We start from the raw sequence: 15,340 nt of genomic DNA, 5'->3' as shown, positions 1-15,340 counted from the left end.
TTAGCATTTCACCAAATCTTTTTTCAACATTCGTAGTTTCTTTGCATTTGGTTAGAACATATTCTTTGAGCTCAGAGAAGTTTGTTATTACCCACTTCTGAAGACTGTTTCTGTCAATTCATCAGACTGATTCTCCATCCAGCCTTGTTCCCTTGTTGGTGAGGAGTTGTGATCACTTGGAGGAGTAGAGGTGTTCTGATTTTCGGTGTTTTTATCCTTTTTGCACTGGTTTCTTCCCATCTTTATGGATTTATCTACCTGTCATCTTTGTAGTTGTTGACTTTCAGATGGAGTCACTGAGTGGACATCCACCTTGTTGATGATGAAGTTATTTCTTTCTGTTTCTTGATTTTCCTTCTAACACTCAGGCCACTCTGCTGTCGGACTGCTGAGGTCCACTCCAGGCCCTGCTTGCCTAGGGATCATCTGCAGTAGCTACAGAACATTAAGGGTTGCTGCCAATTTCTTCTGCTGCTGTCTTTGTCTCAGAAGGATACCCTCCAGATGTCAGAGCTCTCCTTTATCAGGTGACTCTTTGGATATACAGGGGTCAGAAAGCTGCTTGAGGAGACAGTCTGTTCTTTATAGGAACTTAAGTGCTGAGCTGTGAGCTCCGTTGTTCATTCAGAGCAACTGGGCAGGTACATTTAAGTCTGCTGCAGCTGAACTTATAAACACCTTTTTTTCCCCCGGGTGCTCTGTCTCAGGGACTTAGGGCTTTATTTATCAGTTTCTGTCATGCTGCTGTCTTTTCTCAGGGCTGCCCTGCCCAGTGAGGCGGCAGCCTAGTCACAGTCTGCCAGCAGAAGCTTTGCTGAGCTGCTTTGGGCTCTGCCCTGCTGCCGTGTGAACTTCCCTGCAGTCTTGTTTATAGGGGTATAATTAGAGCTGCCTCGGCAATGGCAGCCCACCTCTGTAATGGCGGACTCTCTCTGTAATGGCTGACTGCCTTAGCAATGGTGGACTGCCTCAGCAATGATGGACTACCTCAGTAGTGGTGGATTGCCTCAGTAATGGTGGACACCCCTCCCCAACAGAGCTGGACTGTCCCGGGTTCAGCTCTGCTTGCTGTGAAACTCTCAATCCAGAGTGTTTCAGATTGCTGTTTTTTGTGGGGGTGGGACCAGCCGAGCCTGATCACCTGGCTCCCTGCCTCAGAGCCCTTTTTTTTTTTTTCCAGTTGAATGGGCTACTCTGTCCCCCAGACATCCCAGTCACCAGTTGAAACGGCTTCTGGATTTGTGTGATTTCTTGTTCGTAGCCCCAATACACCAGCTGAAACAGCCGCTGGAGACTCTTTGCACTTTTTCGCCAGGGAATCTCCTGGCCTAGCTCCCTGTTTCAGTACCCCCCCTTTTTTTTTTTTTTTCAATTTTTCACTTTTTCTTTTTCAGTCGAATGGGTGACTCTGTCTCCCAGGCATTCCAGTCACCAGTTGAAAAGGCGCCCGAATTTGTGTGAGATTTTGCGCAGGTACCTGCTGAGCCAGCTAAAATAGCTGCACCAGAGGCTCGTGGCACTTTTTCACCCAGGAATCTCCTGGCCTGGCTCCCTGCTTCAGTACCTTTTTTTTCAGTTGAACGAGTGACTCTATCTCCCAGGTGTTCCAGTCGCCTGTTGAAAAGGCACCCAGATCTGCATGATTTCCGAAGCGGCAAACCCCTGTGCCGGCTGAAACAGTCATGCTGGAGATTCGTGGTGCTTTTTTGCCCGGGAATCTCCTGGCCTAGCTCCCTGTTTCAGTCCCTTTTTATCAGTTCAGTGGACAACTCTGTCTCTCAGGTGCCAGCTAAAATGGCACCTGGACCCATGTATTTTGTGTGGCGACCTGCTGTGCTGGCCAAAACAGCCACGCTGGTGACCCATGGGGCTCTTCCACCTGGGAATCTCCTGGTCTGTGGGCAATAAAAATCCATCTGGAAATGCAGTGTCCACTCACCCTCTGCACTTTTGCTGGGAGCTGCAATCCTAAGCTGCTTCTAATCAGCCATCTTGAGTAGGCGGTTTTAACCTTACAGTATAAAAAAAGCCACCAGGAAGTTCAAACTTGGTGGAGCCCACCACAGCTCAGCAAGGCCATACAGGCAGACTATATCACTGGATACCTTCCTCACTGGGCAGGGTATCTCTGAAAAAAGGCAGCAGCCCATCAGGAACTTATAAATAAAGTCCCCACCTTCCTAGGACAGAGAACTGGGAAAAGGGACAGCTGTGGGCACAGCTTCAGCAGACTTACACGTCCCTTCCTGGCAGCTCTGAAGAGAGTAGCAGATCTCCCAGCACAGCACTTGAGCTCTGATAAGGGACAGACTGCCTCCTCAAGTGGATCTCTGACCCCCATGTATCCTAACTGGGAAACATCTCCCTGTAGGAACCAACAGACACCTCATACAGGAGACTTCTGGCTGGCGGGTACCCCTCTGGGACGAAGCTACCACAGGAAGGAACAGGCAGCAATCTTTGCTGTTCTGCAGCTTCTGCCATTGATACCCAGGCAGGCAAGGTCTGGAGTAGACATTCAGCAAACTCCAGCAGACAGCATAGGGATCTGACTGTTAGAAGGAAAGCTAACATCCAGCAAACTCCAGCAAACTTACAGCATAGGGATCTGACTGTTAGAAGGAAAGCTAACAAACAGAAAGGAATATTTTCAATGTCAACAAGGACGTCCTCTCAGAGATCACATTCAAAGGCCACTGATTTCAGATACAAAAGTAAGATGAATACACAAAAATGGAGAGAAACCTGTGCAAAAAGGCAGAAATCATCAAAAACCAGAATACTTCTTCTTCTCCAAGGGATCACAACTTCTTGCCAGCAAGGAACAAAACTGGATGGAAAATGAGTTTGCCTAATTGACAGAAGCAGACTTCAGAAGATGGTTAATAACAAACTCCTTCAAGCTAAAGGAGCATGTACTAACCCAATGCAAGGAAGCTAAGAACCCTGAAAAGAGGTTAGGCAAATTGCTAACTGGAATAACCAATTTAGAGAATAACATAAATAACCTAATGGAGATGAAAAACCACAGCACAAGAACTTCGTGAAGCATACACAAGTTTCTATAGCCAAATCAATCAAGCAGAAGAAAGGATATCAGTGATTGAAGATCCACTTGATAAAGTAAAGCAAGAAGACAGGAATAGTGAACAAAAATGAAGAAAGCCTCCTTCAAATATTGGATTGCCTCAAAAGACCAAATCTGTGTTTAATCAGTGTACCTTAAACTGATGAGGAGAATGAAACAAACTTGGAAAACACTCTTCAGGGTATTATCCAGGAGAACTTCTGCAAACCTAGGAAGGCAAGCCAACATCCAAATTCAAGAAATATGGAGAACACCACAAAGACACTCCTCGAGACTAGCAACCCCAAGACACATAATCATTAGATTCACCAGGGCTGAAATGAAGGTAAAAATGCTAAGGGCAGCCAGAGAGAAAGGTTGGGTTACCTACAGAAGGAAGCCCATCAGACTAACAGCAGATCTCTTGGCAGAAAACCTACAAGCCAAAAGAAAGTGGGGGCCAATATTCAACGTCTTAAAAGAAAAGGAGTTTCAACCAAGAATTTCATATCCAGCCAAACTAAGCTTCATAAGCAAAAGAGAAATAAAATCCTTAACAGACAAGCAAATACTGATAGATTTTGTCACCACTAGGCCTGCCTTACAAGAGCTCCCTAAGGAAGCTCTAAGCATGAAAAGAACAACTGGTACCAACCACTGCAAAAACACCAAATTATAAAGACCATCAATGCTGTGAAGAAACTGCATCAACTAATGGTCAAAATAACCAGCTAACATTATAATGGCAGTATCAAATTCACACATAACAGTATTAACCTTAAATGTAAGTGGGCTAAATGCCCAAATCAAAAGACACAGGCTAGTAAATTGGATAAACAGTCAAGACTCATTAGTATGCTATATTCAGGAGACCCACCTCACATGCAAAGACACACATAGGCTCAAAATAAAGGGATAGAGGAAGAGTTACCAAGCAAATAGAAAGCAAGAAAAACAGGAGTTGCAGTCCTAATCACTGATAAAACACACTTTAAACCAACGAAGATCAAAAGAGGCAAAGAAGGGCATTATATAATGGTAGAGGGATCAATGTAACAAGAAGACCTAACTATCCTAGATATATATGCATCCAATACAGGAGCACCCAGATTCATAAAGCAAGTTATTACAGACCTACAAAGAGACGTAGACTCCCACATAATAATAGTGGGAGACTTTAACACCCCACTGTCATTATTAGATCAATGAGACAGAAAATTCACAACAATATGCAGGACTTGAACTCAGCTCTGGACCAAGTGAACCTGATAGACATCTACAGAACTCTCCACCCCAAATCCACAGAATATACATGCTTCTCAGCACCACATCACACTTATTCTAAAGCTGACCACATAATTGGAAGTAAAACATTCCTCAGTAAATCCAAAAGAATGGAAATCATAACGAACAGTCCCTCAGACTACATTGCAATCAAATTAGAACTCAGGATTAAGGAACTCACTCAAAACTGCACAGCTACATGGAAACTGAACACCCTGCTCCTGAGTGACTACTGGATGAATAATGAAATGAAGGCAGAAATAACAATGGTCTTTGAAACCAATGAGAATGAACACACAACGTACCAGAATATCTGGGACACATTTAATGAAGTGCATAGAGGTAAATTTATAGCACCAAATGCCCACAAGAGAAGGCAGGAAAGATCCAAAATTGACATCCTAACATCACAATTAAAAGAACTAGTGGAGCAAGAACAAACAAATTCAAAACCTAGCAGAAGACAAGAAATAACTAAGAGCAGAGCAGAACTGAAGGATATAGATACAAGAAAAACTGTTCAAAAACATCAGTGAATCCAGGAGCTGTTTTTTTAAAAAAAAAAATCAACAAAATAGACTGCTAGCCAGACTAACAAAGAAGAAAAGAGATAAGAATCAAATAGATGCAATAAAAAATGAAAAAGGGGATATTACCACCAATCCCACAGAAATACAAATTAATATCAGAGAATACTATAAACACCTCTATGCAAATAAACCAGAAAATCTAGAAAAAAAATGGATAAATCCCTGAATAGACCAATAATAAGGTCTAAAATTGGGGCAGCAGTTAATAGCCTACCAACCAAAAAAAGTCCAGAACCAGAAAGTTTCACAGGCAAATTCTACCAGAGGAGCTGGTACCATTCCTTCTGAAACTGTACCAAACAACAGAAAAAGAGGGAATTCTCCCTAACCCATTTTATGAGGCCAGCATCATCATTATACCAAAACCTGGCAGAGACATAACTAAAAGAGAAAAATTTAGGCCATTATTCCTAATGAACATCGTTGTGAAATTCCTCAGAAAAATCCTGGCAAACTGAATCCAGCAGCATATCAAAAAACTTATCCACCACAATCAAGTCAGCTTCATCCCTTGGATGCAAGGCTGATTCAGCCTATGCAAATCAATAAACATAATCCATCACATAAACAAAACCAAAGACAGAAACCACATGATTATCTCAATAGTTGCAGAGAAGGCCTTTGACAAAATTCAGCAGCCTTTCATACCAAAAATTCTCATTAGACTAGTATTGATGGAATGTATCTCAAAATAATAAGACCTATTTAGACAAACCCACAGCAAATACCATACTGTATAGGCAAAAACTGGAAGCATTCCCTTTGAAAAGCAGCATGAGATAAGGATACCCTCTCTCACCACTCCTATTCAATATAGTAGTGGAAGTTCTGTCCAGGGCAATCAGGTAAGAGAAAGAAATAAAGGGTATTTAATTAGGAAAAGAGGAAGTCAGGTTGTCTCTATTTGCAGATGACATGACTGTATATTTAGAAGCCCCCATCATCTTAGCCCAAAAACTTTTTAAGCTTATAAGCAACTTCAGCAAAGTCTCAGGATACAAAATCAATGTGCAAAAATTACAAGCATTCCTAATAACCAATAACACAAACAGAGAGCCAAATCATGTGTGAACTCCCATTCACAATTGCTACAAAGAGAATAAAATACATAGGAATACAACTTAAAAGGGATGCAAAGGACCTCTTTAAGGAGGACTACAAACCACTGCTGAAGGAAATAAAAAATGACACAAACAGATGAAAAAACATTCCATGATTATGGATAGGGAGAATCAATATCATGAAAATAGCCATACTGCCCAAAGTAATTTATACATTGATGCTATCCCCATCAAGCTATCATTGACTTTCTTCACAAAAACTGGAAAAAAAAATTACCTTGAATTTTATATGGAACCAAAAAAGAAGCCCTCATAGCTAAGATGATCCTAAGGAAAAAACAAAAAACAGGCTTCACACTACCTGACATCAAACTCTACTACAAGGCTACAGTAATCAAAACAGCATGGTACTGTTACTAATAAGAGATGTAGACCAATGGAACAGAACAGAGGCCTCAAATATAATGCCACACATTTACAACCATCTGATCTTTCACAAACCTGACAAAAACAAGCCCTGAGGAAAGGGTTCCCTGTTTAATAAATGGTGTTGCAAAAACTGGCTAGCCATATGCAGAAAGCTGAAACTGGACCCCTTCCTTAAGACCTAACACCATAAAAACCCTAGAAGAAAACCTAGGCAGCACCATTCGGGACATAGGCATGGGCAAGGACTTCATGACTAAAACACCAAAAGCAATGGCAACAAAAGCCAAAATAGACAAATGGGACCTAAATAAACTAAGGAGCTTCTGCACAACAAAATAAGCTATCACTAGAGTGAACTGGCAACCAACAGAATGGAAAAATTTTTGCAATCTATCCATCTGACAAAGGGCTAATATCCAGAATTTATAAAGAACTTAAACAAATTTACAAGCAAAAAAACAACCCTATTTAAAAGTGGGTGAAGGATATGAACAGACACTTCTCAAAAGAAGACATTTATGCAGCCAACAAACATGAAAACATGCTCATCATCACTGGTCTTTAGAGAAATGCAAATCAAAACCCCAACAAGATACCATCTCACACCAGTTAGAATGGTGATCATTAAAAAATCAGAAGACAACAGGTGCTGAAAGAGGATGTGGAGAAATAGGAACAGTTTTACATTTTTGGTGGGAGTGTAAATTAATTCAACCATTGTGGAAGACAGTGTGGTGATTCCTCAAGGATCTAGAACTAGAAGTAACATTTGACCCAGCAATCCCATTACTGGGTATATACCCAAAGGATTATAAATTGTTCTGTTATAAAGACACATGCACATGTATGTTTATTGTGGCACTGCTCACAATACTAAAGACTTGAAACCAACCCAAAATGCCCATCAATGATAGACTGGATAAAGACAATGTGGCATATATACAACATGGAACTATGCAGCTATAAAAAAGGATGAGTTTATGTCCTTTGCAGGGACATGGATGAAGCTGAAAACTATCATTCTCAGCAAATTAAAACAAGAACAGAAAACCAAACACCATATATTCTCACTCAAAAGTGGGAGTTGAACAATGAGAACATGTCGATACAGGGAGGGGAACATCACACACCGAGGCCTGTCAGGGATGAGGGCGGCTAGAGGAGGGATAGCATTAGGATAAATACCTAATGTAGATGATAGGGTGATGGATGCAGCAAACCATCATGGCATGTGTATTCCTATGTAACAAACTTGCATATTGAACACATGTACCCCAGAACTTAAAGTATAATAATAATTTTTTTAAAAAAGAGTTTTCATTTTAGCAGTCGAAATCTAGTAAATGTTTTTAGAAACGGAAAGTGACACTATCATCTGTATTTTGGAAAGTCATTTGGAAAATAACTTATTTGTATTAAGGTTTGCCATGATTTAAGTGTCTTCCCTCTCTTTTGCCCTTGTTCCCCATTAAAACAACCAGCTAGCATCAAAATGGCAGAATCAAATTCATACATAACAATATTAACCCTAAATGTAAATGGGCTAAATGCCCCAATCAAAAGACACAGACTGGCAAATTGGATAAAAAGCCAAAACCCATCAGTGTGCTGTATCCAGGAAACCCATCTCACATACAAGTATACACATAGGCTCAAAATAAAGGGATGGAGGAAGATTTACCAAGTGAATGGAGAGCAAAAAAATGCCAGAGTTGCAATTCTAGTCTCTGATGAAATAGACTTTAAACCACCAAAGATAAAAGAGACAAAAAAGGACATTACATAATGGTGAAAAGATCAATACAACAAGAAGAGCTAGTTATCCTAAATATATACACGCCCAATACAGGAGCACCCAGATACATAAAGCAAGTTCTTAATGACTTACAAAGAGACTTCGACTCCCACACAATAATAATGGGAGACTTTAACACTCCACTGTCAATATTAGACAGAACAATGAGGTAGAAAATTAACAAGGATATCCAGGACTTGAACACAGACCTCGACCAAGCAAACCTAATAGACATTTACAGAACTCTCCACCCCAAATCCACAGAATATACATTTTTCTCAGCACCACATCACACCTACTCTAAAATTAACCAAATAATCAGAAGTAAATCACACCACAGCAAATACAAAAGAACAGAAATCATAACAGTCTCTCAGACCACAGTGCAATCAAGTCAGAACTCAGAATTCAGAAACTAACTCAGAACCGCACAGCTTCATGGAAACTGAACAACTGGCTCTTGAATGTTGACTGGATAAACAATGAAATGAAGGCAGATATAAAGATGTTCTTCGAAACCAACGAGAACGAGGACACAACATACCAGAATCTCTGGGACACATTTAAAGCAGTGTCTAGAGGAAAATATATAGCAATAAATGCCCACATAAGAGAAAGGAAAGCTCTAAAATCGACACCCTGTCATCAAAATTGAAAGAGCTAGAGGAGCAACATCAAAAAAAAACTCAAAACCTAGCAGAAGACAAGAAATAACTAAGATAAGAACAGAACTGAAGGAGATAGAGACAGAAAAAAACCTTCAAAAAAATCAATAAATCCAGGAGCTGATTTTTTGAAAATATCAACAAAATAGATCTCTAGCCAGATTAATAAAACAGAAAAGAGAGAATAATCAAATAGATGCAATAAAAAACGATAAAGGGTATATCACTACAGATTCCAGAGAAATACAAACGACCATCAGAGATTATTACAAACAACTCTATGCACATAAACTAGCAAACCTGGAAGAAATGGATACATTCCTGGACACTTGCATCCTCCCAAGCCTAAACAGGCAGAGGTCACAACACTGAATAGACCAATAACAAGGGCTGAAGTTGAGGCAGCAATTAATAGCCTACCATCCAAAAAAATCCCAGGTCCAGATGAGTTCACAGCCAAATTCTACCAGTCATACAAAGAGGAGCTGATACCATTCCTTCTGAAACTATTCCAAACAATCCACAAAACAGGGTATCCTTCCCAAATTATTTTATGAGGCAAACATCATGCTGATACCAAAACCCGGCAGAGACTCAACATGAAAACTTCAGGCCAATATCCATGATGAACATAGATGCAAAAATCTTCAATAAAATACTGGCAAACCTATTATAACAGCACATCCAAAAGCTTATCCACCAGGATCAAGTAGGCTTCATCCTGGGGATGCAAGGCTGGTTCAACATACACAAGTCCATAAATGTAATTCACCACATAAACAGAACCAAAGACAAAAAAACACAATTATCTCAACAGATGCAGAGAAGGCCTTTGACTAAATTCAACAGCTTTTTATGCTAAAAACTCTCAGTAAACTAGGTATTGATGGAACGTTTCTCAAAATAATAAAAGCTATTTACAACAAACCCACAGCCAATATCATACTGAATGGGCAAAAACTGGAAGCATTCCCTTTGAAAGCTGGCACTAGACAAGGATGCTCTTTCTCACCACTCCTATTCAATATAGTATTGGAAGTTCTAGCCAGAGCAATCAGGCAAGGAAAAGAAATAAAGAGTATTCAATTAGGAAAGGAGGAAGCCAAATTGTCTCTATTTGCAGATGACATGATTGTATATTTAGAAGACCCCATTGTCTCAACCCAAAATCTCCTGAACCTGATAAGCAACTTCAGCAAAGTCTCAGGATACAAAATCAATGTGCAGAAATAACAAGCATTCCTATACACCAATAACAGACTTAAAGAGAGCCAAATCAAGAATGAACTGCCATTCACAATCGCTACAAAGAGAATAAAATACCTAGGAATACAACTAACAAGGAACCTAAAGGACTTCTTCAAGGAGAACTACAAACCACTGCTCAACGAAATAAGAGAGGACAGAAACAGATGGAGAAACATTCCATGCTCATGGTTAAGAAGAATCAATATTGTGAAAATGGCCATACTGCCCAAAGTAATTTACAAATTGAGTGCTATCCCCATCAAACTACCAATGACCTTCTTCACAGAACTGGAAAAAAAACACCTTAAACTTCATATGGAACCAAAAGAGAGCCTATCTAGCCAAGTCAATTCTAAGCAAAAAGAACAAAGCTGGACGCATCATACTACCTGACTTCAAACTATACTACAAGATTACAGTAATCAAAACAGCATGGTACTGGTATCAAAACAGAGATATAGACCAATGAAATAGAACAGAGTCTCAGAAGGGAAGGCTAAATATCTACAACCATCTGATCTTTGACTAATAAATGGTGTTGGGAAAACTGGCTAACCACGTGAAGAAAGCAGAAACTGGACCCCTTCCTGTCACCTTCCACTAAAATTAACTCCAGATGGATTAAAGATTTAAACATAAGACATAACACCATAAAAACCCAAGAAAAAAATCTAGGCAAAACCATTCAGGACATAGAGGACTTCATGATGAAATCATCAAAAGCATTGGCAACAAAAGCCAAAATAGACAAATGGGACCTAATCAAACTCCACAGCTTCTGTACAGCAAAAGAAAAAGTCATTAGAGTGAATCAGCAACAAACAGAATGGGAAAAAAAATTTTGCAATCTACCCATCTGACAAAGGGCTCATATCCAGAATCTATAAAGAACTAAAACAGATTTATAAGAAAAAAACAAACAAGCCCATTCAAAAGTGGGTGAAGGATATGAACAGACACTTTTCAAATGAAAATATTTATGATGCCAGCAGACATGAAAAAATGCTCATCATCACTGGTCATTAGAGAAATGTAAATCAAAACTACATTGAGATACCACCTCTCGCCAGTGAGATAGCGATCATTTAAAAAATCTAGAGACAACAGATGCTGGAGAGGATGTGGAGAAACAGGAACACTTTTACACTGTTGGTGGGAGTGTAAATTAGTTCAACCATTGTAGAAGACAGTGTGGCGATTCCTCAAGGACCTAGAAATAGAAATTCCATTTGACCCAGCAATCCCATTACTGGGTATATATCCAACGGATTATAAATCATTCTATTATAAGGACATATGCATGGGAATGTTCATTGCAGCACTGTTTACAATAGCCAAGACTTGGAACCAACCCAAATGCCCATCAATGGTAGACTGGACAGGGAAATTGTGGCACATATACACCATGAAATACTATGCAACCATCAAAAACGATGAGTTCATGTCCTTTGTAGGGGCATGGATGAACCTGGAAACCATCATTCCCAGCAAACTGACACAAGAACAGAAAATCAAATATTGCATGTTCTCACTCATAGGTGGGTGTTGAACAGTGAGAACACATAGGCACAGGGAGGGGAGCATCACACACTGGGGTCTGTTGGGGGGGAAGTAGGGGAGGGACAGCAGGGGATGGGTAGTTGGGGAGGGATAACATGGGGAGAAATGCCAGATATAGGTGATGGGGAGGAAGGCAGCAAACCACATTGCCATGTATGTACCTATGCAACAATCTTTCATGTTCTTAACATGTACCCCAGAACCTAACATGCAATAAAATATATATACATATATAAAATTAAAATTTTTCAACAAAGAATTTTATTTTAAAGGTACTGAGTATTGGTGTTCTGTATCTGTCCCTTAAGTAGATTTGTTAATTGCATTGTTCAAATACTGCATCTTTCTGGTTTTTTTCTGGTTATTATTTCACGTACTGAGAGCAACCTGCTCATAGTTCCTACTGTGATGGTGGATTTGTCTGTTTTGCCATTCAGTGCTATCACATGTTTATATTCTGAGACTTTATTACTGAATGCTTACAAATTTAGAATTGTCATATCTTTTTGGCAAATTGAATTTTTTATCATTATGAAATCTCCCTTTTTATCTCTAATAATCTGTTTCACATTAAATTCTACTATGTCTCATAAAGTTCGGGCCTCACAAATTTCAGACCTACAAACACAGTAGCCTCTTCTAGTGCAAAGTGACTTGCTCTCCACACAGCACTATATCTATAGGAATTGCAGTTTGAGTCCCAAACTTGACACACAAATGAATCCCATTATCTAATTAAATGGCTCTCAATGCTAGTTACACGTTAGAATCGCCTGGGAAAAGGGGGCCCTTTTAAAGACAGCTAATGTCAGAGGTCTGTCACAGAAACTCTACTTACTAGTCTGGGACAAACCTGTATATTACTGTTGAGTAAAAGCACCCAGATGATTTTTCTGACTTTATAACCACTGGCTCAGTATGATATCCTGCCACCTCCACTAAGGATGTTGCTCAGTAAGTCTAGATTTGTAATATCTGGGTGGAGTCTGCACTCTGTGGAGTTTGCAGTCAAAACCTGCCAGATGAAAAATGAAAGATGGAAGAAACCATATATCCTGGATGCCTGGTTCTCCCCTGTTCCACTGTATGTCTTCTCCAGGTATGATACTTTTTTCACACTGCGGAAATCTACTCTAGCAGATTCACAGCCTTTTCTTTCTTCCCTAACCTGTCAAGCTATAGCCACAAAGATACTATGTGGTAAGTATAGCAATTGTGGCCATCACATCTGAATTCTGATTCCCTTCAGGAGTCAATAATGAAAGAGGAATAAAAGGAAAAAAGAAAGAAACCAGTTCCCCAGCCCCTGTTAAATTCAGAAACTCTGCTTATTTCTCTGAACTGCTAAGATCCCTGAACTGCTTTTGTGCTACCCATACATACTACTTCATATGAATTGTCTATTACCATCTCCTCCACTGAACTCTAAGCACTCCAGAAACTGGAACTGTGCCTGGTACCTACTTAGTAGGTGCTCAGTGAAATGTTTAGTAAGTGAATAACCAAATAATTAAACAGATGGAGAAGAAGAAATGTTTCCATAGCAGTGGAAAAGATGCAGTCATGGTTTCACTGCTAGAGGCCAGTATTTAACATGGATAATTGAAAACACAGCAGAGCATCCAGAGGAGCAGAACTCAAAATCTTATGTGAAAACTCAACAGTTGCTCTTTTTCTTAAACACAGCCTGCTTCTTTTCAAGGCAGCTAAATATTTGCTAACTCCTTGTACTCCATTTCCACTTTTCTTCTTAGACCTCACACACAGCAGCAACCTGATTATTTCAAAGTGCTCTGTTCTGCTTGCTTTGTCTATTTCCACTTTCCAGCTCAGCAGCAGCCTAGTTGTTAGGGACTTCCTTAATATAACAGTAGGAACTCTTTCCAGCTCTACAGCATAGTTTAAGGGAGATTAGTTGAATATACAGTCCTTCCTTACTCATTTTCTGATTTCCACAGTGTTTTGAAAGAACTGAGAGTTAAGACTGCTTATCCACAAGGCTTTTTCAGTAATGTTATGTTTATCTTAGAATTCCAACCTAAATGGTAATTGAATTGTGCATGTGGGAGAATGCAGCCAAGATGTTTCAATAATCATATGGTACCAGGGACTGTGCTGCCTGCACATGACTCGGGGCAGATGAATCTGGTGCCTTCCTTCTTAAGGACTGGGGTTCAAAGAGAAGTAAAAACAGGATGAAGAGCAGCTCACACCTGCTCACTTGACACCTTTTGAAATACAGGAGCACTGTTTCTCTTCAACATTCGTTACTATCAAGAATTCCCATCTGGTAGCTCTAAGAGAGCATAGGATGTGAAATGTTAACAGCCATTTGAATCTCTGTGGAGCCACTACAAAGAATCACTAAGAAGATAAGTAGGGTCAGCAGTACTAAGACCCATTTATGTGAGTTTTGGAGATTGCTAACATCCCAGTCCAGCATTATTTATTCCACCTACTGACTGATACCTTTATCTTTTTGGATTAAGACAGTATTACTCAAAAAATTGTCCATGGACCACCTGCTTTAGAATCATCTGTGGGTGCTTATTTAAAAATACTTATCCCTGATCCCCAGATCAATAAAGCAGAATCTCTGGGAGTGAGGCCTTGAACTTGTCCTGGATAAACCACTCAGCTCACTCTTTTGAACCCTAAAGTTTAGATTGCTGCCTTGAGACCTTACTGAGTATTAAGCTTCAAAGAGCCCTAAGAAGCAATAGCATTGTGAGCAAGTGTTAGTCATTTTTATTGAAGGATCTAAGGTCAGGTTTTTGTAGAGAGAGTAATTGAAAAGAACTTGAGAACACAAATACTCATTGAGAGGGAATAGGTTACTACCAAAGAGAAGGAAGGAGTAGAGAGAAAGCCGAAGAAAAACTTCTTTACTTCATAATTTTGCCCTAGGTTTTATGGTCATTTGTCATAGTTGAGTTTGATCCAGCAAACATATATTGAGCCCCTACCAGGTGCCAGATACCAGGAAGAAAACAAAATAGAAGGAAGCTTTAAATGGAGAATTTAAATAAATGAAGTAAGGCCAATGATTGAGATTCATACAAGAAACTTTGGGAGCTGAGAAGCAGGGACCCTAATGGCAACTTAGCTCCTAGAGAAGGAAGGGTCTGAGTAGGAAAATTAATAGAAGTTAGGCAAATTTTGAGGTTATGTGTGGGGGTGATTATTGGGGAGAAGCTAAAGAAGGGACAGAAAGTGGTGGGAAATGGAGCATGTGCCCAACATTGGACAATCTGCCCAAGACAAGGTCTGAACATAAAGAAGTATGCTATTTTGGGATTGACAGGCAGTTCAGGGCTGCTTCATCATAAAGTAAAAGAATGTGGAAAAGGCAATCTATGATCCTAGATAGGTAGATTAGAGCTAAGTCAGATATGTGTATGTTTTTATAACTTTTACAACGTCCTGTTGTGCCAGACATCTAGAAGCCTTCCTGGAACTGTCCAAATTCATTCCAGGTTTGTGGACTCAAAATGTTAGTTGTGAGTGCACCAAAAACATATCACAACTGGTTTGTGGGCCCTCTATGGGTGAAGTGGACCATAATATCAAAATTTTTTCAATATAAATTTGAACTTGTTTTGACTATTACTGGAAGAATACTTAAAAATAGTAACATTAAT

General features: G+C 39.7%; 1 protein-coding gene across 3 annotated transcripts in view; it reads left to right on the top strand.

The window, feature by feature from the left end:
• Positions 1 to 15,340, top strand: part of TBCK (TBC1 domain containing kinase) — a 265,679-nt gene that overhangs the window by 244,842 nt on the left and 5,497 nt on the right. The window lies entirely within an intron of this gene.

The sequence above is a fragment of the Saimiri boliviensis genome, chromosome 3 (assembly GCF_048565385.1).
Source record: "Saimiri boliviensis isolate mSaiBol1 chromosome 3, mSaiBol1.pri, whole genome shotgun sequence".
NCBI lineage: Eukaryota > Metazoa > Chordata > Mammalia > Primates > Cebidae > Saimiri > Saimiri boliviensis.
This window is presented reverse-complemented; position numbering and strand designations above follow the sequence as displayed.